The 12,808-nt window shown below is 41.7% G+C and overlaps 1 protein-coding gene across 1 annotated transcript in view; it reads right to left on the bottom strand.

The window, feature by feature from the left end:
- LOC124045649 (transmembrane protein FAM155A-like) overlaps nucleotides 1–12,808 on the bottom strand; it is a 147,306-nt gene that overhangs the window by 66,368 nt on the left and 68,130 nt on the right. The window lies entirely within an intron of this gene.

The following is a 12,808-nucleotide window of genomic DNA, read 5'->3' as shown; positions in this document are numbered from 1 at the left end:
TACATTGAACTTAATTAAACTGAATCCCTGTGATATGGCTGTAGGCCTAGAAAGCTAAACATACTATATAGTCTTGTTAGAGATGTCTTCAGGAGCTAAAGGCTCTGAGAGCTCCCTAGGTCTGTCCACATTCCTCCCACTAAGTGGTTCTGCCTCCAAGCTTTTCATATCCAACTTTTCTCTTCCCGTCTTAATATGCTAAGTGAGGATGGGCGCCCCACTGCTCTCTTACCCAGGATCACTTATTAATGAGAGAGCTAAGAAGCCCGGTCTGCTGATCAATGCTGAACCCCCAAGAAGGGTGTGTGTGTGTGTGTGTGTGTGTGTGTGTGTGTGTGTGTGTGTGTGTGTGTGTGTGTGTGTGTGTGTGTGTGTGTGCGTGTGCGTGTGTGTGTGTGTTCGTGTCTAAGGTTAAGACCAGCCCATGACCTTAAGCGGGGTCGTTATTTCATACAGTCTGAATCGAAGACCTACACAAGCTGTACACTGTACGTATCTGTGTGTGCGGGCATGCATTTACTGTAAACTAGGTATCCCCATTAACAGTAGAGGCATGAGATTTTAGATCGGTCTGCCATTACACAGTGTCATATTCTGCTGCTACTGTGAATATATTTCCTCCCCCTGTCATAGAGTATTTCTCAATGTAACCTGTCTAAATCCTCCTGTTGTCTCTACAGTACCACACTCTGCCTTCCCGTTTCCTCTACAGTACCACACTGCCTTCCCGTTTCCTCTACAGTACCACACTCTGCCTTCCCGTTTCCTCTACAGTACCACACTCTGCCTTCCCGTTTCCTCTACAGTACCACACCCTGCCTTCCCGTTTCCTCTACAGTACCACACTCTGCCTTCCCGTTTCCTCTACAGTACCACACTCTGCCTTCCCGTTTCCTCTACAGTACCACACCTGCCTTCCCGTTTCCTCTACAGTACCACACTCTGCCTTCCCGTTTCCTCTCCCTCATTTTTTCATCTCATCTCTTTTCTCTCTCCATATCCTTTCGTCCTCTTTTAACAGGCCTGTATCCTTCCCTCAAGAGACAGCGGTAGAGTTTATGTTTTCATGTTCATCTTTCTCTCGATCTCTGCTTTCTAGGACGAGCCAACGGCTCCCATCTATGCTATTTCCAGGCTCTTTCAAATCCTTAAGCATGAACAAAAGCTGTTTCTAACATATTTTTGTGTTTTTTGGGAGTTGCTCCATTTAAAAATAATGATAATGTTTCCGATATTTTAAATACATTGCTATTGATTATCCAAAGCATAAAGGGGCTCATGAGACATGTATCAGTTATATTCTTAAGGAAAGAATGGTTATGTAGTATATAATTAATGTAAAAGTCAACAAATGGATGTACCAATCCCAGATTGTTCCTTTAATCACAGTTATAATGTATTTCAAGGTTTAAAGGTCAAAGTTGAAAAAAGGCCTTGTTGCTGACTAATCCTGCTATCTCTCTCACACACACATTTGATACTTTCAGCCGCATGGATAGCGCCAATCTCCACTGATGTTGAAAATAAGGGATGTACATGCTGTAAACCTCTTGCAGTGAGATACACCCATCTCTTTCCACCACTCCCATCCCCCATTCATCTTCTCAGAGTGGCTCTTTACTAACGCTAGGAGAGCTGTAGCCTGGTTATCGCTCCCAAAACACACAGACAGAGCACAGGGTAGCATCAAACAGACAGCATCCCCATATCAGGAGTGATTGTACAGAATGTGTGTGCATTGCTGCTTGACAGGAAGTAACGTCTGAAAGACACAGAATGATAGACTGTGTGTACGTGTACATGTACGTGTACATGTGCATGTTTGTGTTTGTGCGTGTGTGTTATGCCAGGGTGTTATGTCTCAAAAAGCCCTGACATAGAAAGAGTAGGTTAAACCCCTAGGCCTAAATGACAGTAAACAGCGGATAGTGTTTCATTTGGCCAGCTCTTAAACAAGACTGTGTGTGTTGAGGACTGATACCTCCAACACAGCATAAACAGCATGAGAGAAACCACACTACAGAAAACCACTACGCACTACAATTGTACTCTGGCCAAATACGTTTTCACCCAAGATTCCGCCTCCATAATCTAATTTCCCCCTGGTGCCAACATGTCTGAGGCACTTTATGTGTGGATGACCAGGAACTGTGCAGGTTTACATAACCCAGTATTTGAATGTGTCTAAGTGCATTTCAGACAGCACAGGTCTTTTGTACATGGGCTCTAGCTCCCTGCAATGTGTATGATTGTGCTTGTGTACATGTTTTTGTGTGTTACACACATTTATGTGAGGTGTGGATGTCTGTGTACGTGGTCTACCTGTGCTCCAGAGCAGTGTGACTGAGGATAATGAATCCAGCGTTTTGTAGAGGAGGAGAGGAGAAGGAGGAGGAGGGGTCCTCTCTCTCTCTCTCCCTCTCCCTCTGAATGCACAATGGAACGTGTGGCAAGACCGGAATGTCAATGTGGCTTCGGAACATCGCCAGGAATACTTAATCAGCCTGTAGAGCCCGGGACAGGGAAGGCCAGGCTCAACCTTGAGCTGCTGTGTGTGTGTGTGTGTGTCTGTCTGTTGTGCTCCCTCTGCACAGGTGTCCAAAGAGCTAGATACCTCACTCATGACGGAGACACACAACTACACACACTCACACACACACAGAAGCCTGACAAAATCAGAGAGCGAGAGAGGCTGGATGTCTCATAACCCAACAAGGGCAAGGCCCTGTGTACTGTATATACACACAGCATACTGTAGGTACACACACGCATGCATGCACACACACACCATTGCGTAGTGGCTGAGTGAGGGAGACAGATGGTGACTTATACTTCTCTTTGAGCACCAACACTACATTTCCCAGGAGGCCTCTCATAAAGCCTGCTGTCAAAAGCAATGTTCTTCCTGTTTCTCTGTGATTGGACCACAGCCCCCAGGGAGGAGTCAGGGGTCAGGGCCCAGGATATGACCCGGAGCGACAGATCGTGATTAATCATTGGACAGAGACGAGAGACTTAGGGAAGATCTCAATTGCATACTCGTTGCGTCCTCTCTACTCTCCTTGAGATTTTCCGCAAGTTAACACCACAATATAGGGGGTCCTGGAGGTCAGGAGAAGCCAAGTAATGGAGGGGTTACAATCCATAGAGTTGATTACAAGAACCAAAATGCTATATACTGTTAAAGGGTATTGATTTGGATTCTAATTCCATTTGCATTGAAGTGAATACAACGGTGTTCTAAACCCCTTTTATCCCCCAGTGTGAGAGATGTAAAACAGTTACAGCATCTCTCAGGAGGCTAGATGAATACACCAGGATACAGCAGTGTTTTTCCTGAGGCAATGGGAAATATAGAGAATGATCTCCATTCAGACTCAACAGAAGCACGACAGCTGTCACTCACACTGTCGGTTGTGGAGAATAATGGTGTGTATGTAAACAGCCTTATGGAGAATGGCTAATTTACAAACAAACAAAATACTGATTGCACAAACCCTTATAATTGTAACAAACCAATATAACCATGACGTAACAAACAACAATATAAATTGGCTAATTGTACCAGTCACATTAGTCGAATAACACTATCAGTATTTACTAATTCCCTGTGTACATTACAACATTACAACACTACTGTCAACTGCAGATAAAGGAGCAGTCAGAAACCAGTGAAACAGCCGTCTGAATGTCTACCTGTTCACTAGCTGAAGCACTGACTCTATTTCTGTTTTCACAGCAATTTTCCATGCGATTGGGCCGACAGGCCCGTAGGGAGATTGAGAGAGCAGGGAGGGATACATCGTACATCACTAGCATAAATACACCCGTACTGACGTAAACCACAGTCATAGTTATGCATGCAGAGGAAAGTACAGGAGACAGGAGCATTGATCTGTGATGTTATGAGGACAAAATGACACATGGAGGGCACGCATGAATCCCTACTCTCTATGTAAGGTGCTACTTTGGGACAGAACCATAAAGAAACAGGGTTTTTTGGACAGAAATGGTGCACTATGTGGGTGTAATTTAAGACACGTTCGGACACATTCAGAGTTAGATATGGTTAAAGATTATGGGGTAGGAGGGGATGTAAGCCATACCTGAACACCTCCCCATTCATCAAATAAATTGTAGATAGCTCAACCAAAGCCAAACTTAACCAGCCATCTTCCAGATAGTGTATTTCCCAGGCCCATAGCATGAATGTCAGTGAAGTCTCTATAGGCAAAAGCCAATTGAATCTACAGCTCAGGGGCCAGTTGTAACTGGGCCCAAGCCCCTACTGTAGTGTAAGACAGGAAACACCATTGTAGTGTTCCACAGTCAGGGTGCTGAATGACAATAACTGGGTGTATCTTAGACAGGTCTATTGGATTGGAACAACAGACTGGCAAACACAGCCCAGCTGATCTGGTTCTCTCTCATTGACAAATGAACACAGAGATAAACATGAACAAATTATCAGTCGATTATCAAGCACAAGATAACACATTTCCTCTCTGTAACACAGGCACACGCACACACACCCATGCACATCCGCACACAGGAAAAACACACCCATGCACGTACACACACACAGGAAACACGTATACACGAACACACACGTACAAACACACATACCCACACATAAACACATACATACTGTAAAATGGGTACCTTAAAACAGTCGTAAGGACAAAGATTCAGCAGGAGGCCGGCAGGTAGAGGTGAAATAGGCAGATATTGTTTTTCTACACAGCGCTGGTGTTTCAAGAGGACTTTTGAAACATTTACAGGAAAATACAAACTTTTAACTTGAAAATATCAGTATTCAAACAGAAAAAGCCTCCAATCAGGCAAAAGCTGTAATAAGAATAAAGGCATAGGTAGGGTATAATAGGCTCAAATGCAGCCTCCCCATTGAGTTAACAAACGTGAACGGACTAGAACATAGCCAAATGGGTACTTGCAGTTTTTTCTCAATGGCGTGCAAGATGTTTTTTGATCTGTGTTGAAATGTATCTATAGTAGAACAGCAACGCGCTGACCAACTGGCAAGTGTCTTCACTGACATTTTCAACCTCTCCCTGTCCGAGTCTCTAATACCAACATGTTCTAAGCAGACCACCATAGTGCCTGTGCCCAAAAACACTAAGGTAACCTGCCTAAATTACTACCGACCCGTAGTACTCATGTCTGTATCCATGAAGTGCTTTGAAAGGCTGGCCATGGCTCACATCAACGCCATTATCCAAGAAACCCGAGAACCACTCCAATTTGCATACCTCCCCAACAGATCCACAGATGATGCAATCTCTATTGCACTCCACACTGCCCTTTCCCACCTGGACAAAAGGAACACCTATGTGAGAATGCTACTCATTGACTACAGCTCAGCGTTCAACACCATAGTAACCTCAAAGCTCATCACTAAGCTAAGGACCCTGGGACTAAACACCTCCCTCTGCAACTGGATCCTGGACTTCCTGACGGGCCGCACCAAGGTGGGAAGGGTAGGTAACATTTCCTCCACGCTGATCCTCAACACAGGGGCCCCTCAGTGGCGCATGCCCAATCCCCTCCTGTACTCCCTGTTCACTCATGACTGCACGGCCAGCCACGACTCCAACACTATCATTAAGTGTGCCGATGACAAAACAGTGGTAGGCATGATCATCGACAACGATGAGCCTATAGGAAGGATGTCAGAGACATGGCCGTGTGGTGCCAAGACAACAACCTCTGCCTCAACAGGAAAAAGAGGACCGAAGACGCCCCAATTCACATCAACAGGACTGCAGTGGAGCAGGTTCAGAGCTTCCTTAGTGTCCACATCACCAACATGGTCCAAGCACACCAAGACAGTCGTGAAGAGGGCACGACAAAACCCATTTCCCCTCAGGAGACTGAAAAAATTTGGCATGAGTCCTCAGATCCTCAAAAGTTTCTACAGCCGCACTATCGAGAGCATGGTTGCATCACTGCCTGGTATGGCAACTGCTCGGCCTCCCACCGCAAGGCACTACAGAGGGTAGTGCGAACGGCCCAGTACTCTCTGTTGTTATCATATATGCATAGACACTTTAATAACTCTACCTTTGTGTACAGTTGAAGTCGGACGTTTACATACACAGGTTGAAGTCATTAAAACTTGTTTTTCAACCACTCCACAAATGTATTGTAAACAAACTATAGTTTTGGCAAGTCGGTTAGGATATCTACTTTGTGCATGACACAAGGAATTTTTCCAACAATTGTTTACAGACAGATTATTTCACTTATAATTCACTGTATCACAATTCCAGTGGGTCAGAAGTTTACATACACTAAGTTGACTGTGCCTTCAAACAGCTTGGTAAATTCCAGAAAATTATGTCATGGCTTTAGAAGCTTCTGATAGGCTAATTGAAATCATTTGAGTCAATAGGAGGTGTACCTGTACCTCTTTGCTTGACATCATGGGAAAATCCAAAGAAATCAGCCAAGACCTCAGAAAAACTCTGGTTCATCCTTGGGAGCGATTTCCAAACACCTGAAGGTACCACGTTCATCTGTGCAAACAGTAGTATGCAAGTATAAACACCATGGGACCATGCAGCCGCATACCACTCAGGAAGGAGACGCGTTCTGTCTCCTAGAGATGAACGTTCTTTGGTGCAAAAAGTGAAAATCAATCTCAGAACAACAGAAATAGACCTTGTGAAGATACAAAAGTATCTATATCCACTCTCAAACAAGTCCTATATCGACGTAACCTGAAAGACCGCTCAGCAAGGAAGAAGCTACTACTCCAAAACCACCATAAAAAGCCAGACTACGGTTTGCAACTGCACATGGGGACAAAGATTGTACTTTTTGGAGAAATGTCCTCTGGTCTAATGAAACAAAAATAGCATCATGTTGTGGGGGTGAATTGCTGCAGAAGGGACTGGTGCACTTCACAAAATAGATGGCATCATGAGGAGGGAAATTATGTGGATATATTGAAACAACATCTCAAGACATCAGTCAGGAAGATAAAGCTTGGTCGCAAATGGGTCTTCCAAATGACAATGACCCCAAGTACTTCCAAAGTTGTGGCAAAGTCAAGGTATTGGAGTGGCCATCACAAACCCTTGACCCAAACCCATAGAAAATTTGTGGGCAGAACTGAAAAAGCATGTGCGAGCAAGGAGGCCTACAAACCTGACTCAGTTACAACAGCTCTGTCAGGTGTAATGGGCCAAAATTCACTCAATTTATTTTGGGATGCTTGTGGAAGGCTACCTGAAACTTTTGACCCACGTTAAACAATTTAAAGGCAATGCTACCAAATACTAATATAGTGTTTGTAAACTTCTGACCCATTTGGAATGTGATGAAATACATAAAAGCTGAAATAAATAATTATTTCCACTAGTATTCTGACATTTCACATTCTTAACTTCTTCGATATAGGGGGTGCTCTTTTCATTTTTGGATAAAAAAACGTTCCCGTTTTAAATGGGATATTTTGTCACGACAAGATGCTCGACTATACATATAATTGACAGCTTTGGATAGAAAACACTCTAACGTTTCCAAAACTGCAAAGATATTGTATGTGAGTATAACAGAACTGATGTTACAGGCGAAACCCAGATCAAAATCCAATCAGGAAGTGCCCCATATTTTGAAAGTGCTGCATGCCAATGACTGCTTATATGGCTGTGAATGGGCTACGAATGAGTTTACGCTTTCTACGTATTCCCCAAGGTGTCTACAGCATTGTGACGTATTTTTACGCATTTATGTTGAAGAATAGCTGTAAGGGACTACATTGAGCAGGTGGTCACAAGATGGCTCCCGCAGAAAATCTTGCGTAAAGTACAGAGGTAGCCATTATTCCAATCGCTTCTAATGAGAAACCAATTGTCCCGGTGGATATATTATCGAATAGATATGTGAAAAACACCTTGAGGATTGATTCTAAATAACGTTTGCCATGTTTCTGTCTATATTATGGAGCTAATTTGGAAAAAGGTTTGGCGTTGTAGTGACCACATTTTCCAGTCGATTTCTCAGCCAAACGTCAAGAACAAACGGAGCTATTTCGCCTACAAAAATAATATTTTTGGAAAAATTGAACATTTTCTATCTAACTGGAAGTCTCGTGAGTGAAAACATCTGGAGTTCTTCAAAGGTAAATGATTTAATTTGATTGCTTTTCTTATTTTCGTGAAAATGTTGCCTGCTGCTAGCAGGGCATAATGCTATGCTAGGTTATGATAAACTTACATAAACTGCTGTAAAGCATATTTTGAAAATCTGAGATGACAGTGTGATTAACAAAAGGCTAAGCTGTGTCTCAATATATTTCATTATGTCCGCTGCATTATGCTAATTCGTTTCAGGCGATGATTACGCTCCCGGATCCGGGATGGGTAGTATCAAGAGCAACTTGTGGTAACATATGATAAGCAATATGTGTGTGTTGGAATGGACTTTTGAAGCAGCTTTGTCCTTGTCGGAGAGGAGGAGGGACATTTAGGACACTATGACGCTATGTGTGATATATAAACTAATGTACATTGTGTTTATGTTCTGAGCTCTCGGGAATAAACACTATTGATTAATTTTGAGACTGATCTTTGTCTATTTTATGCAAATAAGAACCTTACAAATTCTTAGAAACGGACAAAGTGTTTTGCTTTGTTATAATTGAATTGGTTAACGAACATCTAGGAATTATATTCCTCTAACAATTTGGTCCTTCGAAGCCGGATCTAAATATCTGTTCCTGTCATCTGGAGGTAACAAGTCGAGAACCGTGCACGGGCGGGCCGTGGTCCCGTAAAATAAAGTCCTGTCCCCTGACATTGAGGCTCTATATCAGGCCGGTATACACTCCAAGTTGACAGGAACGGTGACTAGATCCAACCGACATTGCTTTTCCTAGTCTGCGAGACCAGGTCAGTAGCCTTTATTCTCGATTTGGGGGGAATGAATTGAGATATCTTTGTTTTGATGTTCTAAAAATACTTAGAATTGATCAATAATAGGAGCTTGAGTACTACTAACAGATTCACTCAGGGGTTTTACCTTGTTGTTGAAGAAAGATTGATAGGGAGGCAGGTCCAAAAAGACCTGAGGTAAGGCCCTGCCACAAATAAAAATAACGAGGATATAGTAGGTTGTTAGAATAGGACGGTCGTTTTGTACAAATAGGATAACTCATGGTTAAGCATTAAAGAGGTAAATTAGCCATAGTCATGGTTAAGCATTAATGCAGTAAATTAGCCATAGTCATGGTTAAGCTCTGGATAAGAGTGTCTGCTAAATGACTTACATGTAAATATAAAGAGGTAAATTAGCCATAGTCATGGTTAAGCATTAAAGAGGTAAATTAGCCATAGTCATGGTTAAGCATTAATGCAGTAAATTAGCCATAGTCATGGTTAAGCATTAAAGAGGTAAATTAGCCATAGTCATGGGTAAGCATTAATGCAGTAAATTAGCCATAGTCATGGTTAAGCATTAAAGAGGTAAATTAGCCATAGTCATGGTTAAGCATTAAAGCGGTAAATTAGCCATAGTCATGGTTAAGCATTAAAGCGGTAAATTAGCCATGGTCATGGTTAAGCATTAAAGAGGTAAATTAGCCATAGTCATGGTTAAGCATTAAAGCGGTAAATTAGCCATGGTCATGGTTAAGCATTAAAGTGGTAAATTAGCCATAGTCATGGTTAAGCATTAAAGCGGTAAATTAGCCATAGTCATGGTTAAGCATTAAAGAGGTAAATTAGCCATAGTCATGGTTAAGCATTAATGCGGTAAATTAGCCATGGTCATGGTTAAGCATTAAAGAGGTAAATTAGCCATGGTCATGGTTAAGCATTAAAGAGGTAAATTAGCCATAGTCATGGTTAAGCATTAAAGAGGTAAATTAGCCATAGTCATGGTTAAGCATTAAAGAGGTAAATTAGCCATAGTCATGGTTAAGCATTAAAGAGGTAAATTAGCCATAGTCATGGTTAAGCATTAAAGAGGTAAATTAGCCATAGTCATGGTTAAGCATTAAAGAGGTAAATTAGCCATGGTCATGGTTAAGCATTAAAGCGGTAAATTAGTCATAGTCATGGTTAAGCATTAAAGAGGTAAATTAGCCATGGTCATGGTTAAGCATTAAAGCGGTAAATTAGTCATAGTCATGGTTAAGCATTAATACGGTAAATTAGCCATAGTCCAAATTTAAAAACTGGTAAGGTAATTTTATGCGAACAGGATAACTTAAACCTATTTAACGCTGAAAGAAATTAATATCCAAACAGGAGGAGAGGGAAAACTAATATAGCGAAGTAAGATACGAGATATTGATTTCAACAACAACCAAAAAATAGGACGATCGACAGTGGTATCGGACGATCAACAGTGTCCGATCGACACCACTATAGATAAAGTTTTCTAGAGAGGAGAGCACACGCATAGGGAATAGTGACATAAGAGATAAGAGTTTTAAGCACATACATAGATTTTAGTAATCCATACACATAGATTGTAAACATTAAAGAGACACACATAGTCAGACAGAAGAGCAACTATAGTAACTAGGTAACGGTAAACAACACATACATAGATCATAGAAATACATACACCTAGATTTTAAAACTATACTGTAGAACATAACTATAGTAATTGGATAGCGGTAGAAAAGAAGAAGATGAGACAGAAAAAGGATTGTGCGGCTGTAAAAGGAAAAGGGGACCCCAGGACAGGGGGCAGCGGTGGTTTTACAGTGGGCTGTAGATAGAGAGCAAAGAGAGAGAGAGAGAGAGAGCGGACAGACAGGAATCAAATAATTATTGCTACTCTAGGGAAAGTCAGGAAAGATTTAACCGAACTCGGACAGGATTTAGCAAACTTATTGAGAAAGGGAATAGAGGTAGAGAAAGTCGAGAGAAGTGTATAGAGACAGTCAAAAGAAAGGTGTAGATAGTCAAGGGAAACAGCAGGACGAGGGTTAAATACCGGGCTGTCTGAAACCCGGAAAAGAAGGTTACAAGATAAGGGGACATACAGAGAGAATGAGAGAGAGAGAATTAAGGAGAACCCTCGCTGGATAAAAGCTTGGACCTTTGAATTAGGGCTATTTTCTGAGAATTATCTCGGTGCCGGAGTTTGCGACTACAGGCAATTATAATAATAGGGTTGTTGGCGGGGAGGCTCCGTCATTCCAATAGTGATGGTGATTCAGTGGTTAAATAGCTGCCTTCTAAGCTTGAGACCCAAGTCTAGTAAATGCTCTGACTAAAATCTGAGGTTTTAATTGTAATTAAACTATTTGTATGTTTTGCCTGGAAATATATGGTCGCTAGTGTTTGTATAAGAAATAAACTGAAAGTTGTAATAGCATGTTTGGTTCAAATTGATAGAAGGGATCAATAGAACTTTCTTAACCTCTTGAAACTAGGGGGCACTATTTTTATTTTTTGAAAAACAACGTTCCCAAAGTAAGCCACCTATTTCTCAGGACCAGATGCTAGAATATGCATATAATTGACAGCTTAGGATAGAGAACACTCTAAAGTCTCCAAAACTGTTAAAATATTGTCTGTGAGTATAACATAACTGATATTGCAGGTGAAACCCTGAGGAAGATCCAATCAGGAAGTGCCTCTTATTTTGAAACCGTTGTGTTCCTATGCACCCCTATTGGCCATTGAAAGGGATATCAACCAGATTCCTTTTCTACGTATTCCCTAAGGTGTCTACAGCATTTTGACGTAGTTTCACGCCTTTATGTTGAAGAATGAGCGTAAACGACTACATTGCGTAAGTGGCCAGCTGAGGGCTCTCAGAGTGATTCTTGCGTAAAAGACAGAGGTAGTTATATTTCCTCTCGCTCCTACTGAAAAGCCAATTGTACTGGGTTGATATATTATCGAATAGATATTTGAAAAACACCTTGCATATTGATCATAAAAAATGTTTGCCATGTTTCTGTCGATATTATGGATATAATTTGGATTTTTTTTGTCGAACAATCACAGGGGTAGGAGCAGATCCGAAACCAACAGGGTTCGGGGGTTAACTCTCTACTGAAGATTCCCTTATACATTTTTTATTTTTTATTTTTATTTCACCTTTATTTAACCAGGTAGGCTAGTTGAGAACAGGTTCTCATTTGCAACTGCGACCTGGCCAAGATAAAGCATAGCAGTGTGAACAGACAACACAGAGTTACACATGGAGTAAACAATTAACAAGTCAATAACACAGAGAAAAAAAGGGGAGTCTATATACAATGTGTGCAAAAGGCATGAGGAGGTAGGCGAATAATTACAATATTGCAGATTAACACTGAAGTGATAAATGATCATGTACAGGTAGAGATATTGGTGTGCAAAAGAGCAGAAAAGTAAATAAATAAAAACTGTGGGGATGAGGTAGGTGAAAATGGGTGTGCTATTTACCAATAGATTATGTACAGCTGCAGCGATCGGTTAGCTGCTCAGCTATCTGATGTTTGAAGTTGGTGAGGGAGATAAAAGTCTCCAACTTCAGCGATTTTTGCAATTCGTTCCAGTCACAGGCAGCAGAGTACTGACCTTTCCCCGCTGTGTGGGTTCATAGAAGTGAAAGTGTGGACTGGCCTCTAGCTGAGGATATGTTCTCCGGGAAAGTGTGGGGCTTTACAGGAGTGATGATTGGTCTGAGCTGTTTTATTGTGGGAGCAATATTCTTAAATACACCATGACCCATCCCGAGAATGCAGAAAGAGGTAACTTGACCTATAGTTTAGACGATGAGTATTTTGTATTAACCAAGCATAAGAGATCACTTGATCTGGATAAACAGGAAGTGA

This window comes from Oncorhynchus gorbuscha, linkage group LG01, assembly GCF_021184085.1.
Source record: "Oncorhynchus gorbuscha isolate QuinsamMale2020 ecotype Even-year linkage group LG01, OgorEven_v1.0, whole genome shotgun sequence".
In the NCBI taxonomy this organism is placed as follows: Eukaryota; Metazoa; Chordata; class Actinopteri; order Salmoniformes; family Salmonidae; genus Oncorhynchus; species Oncorhynchus gorbuscha.
This window is presented reverse-complemented; position numbering and strand designations above follow the sequence as displayed.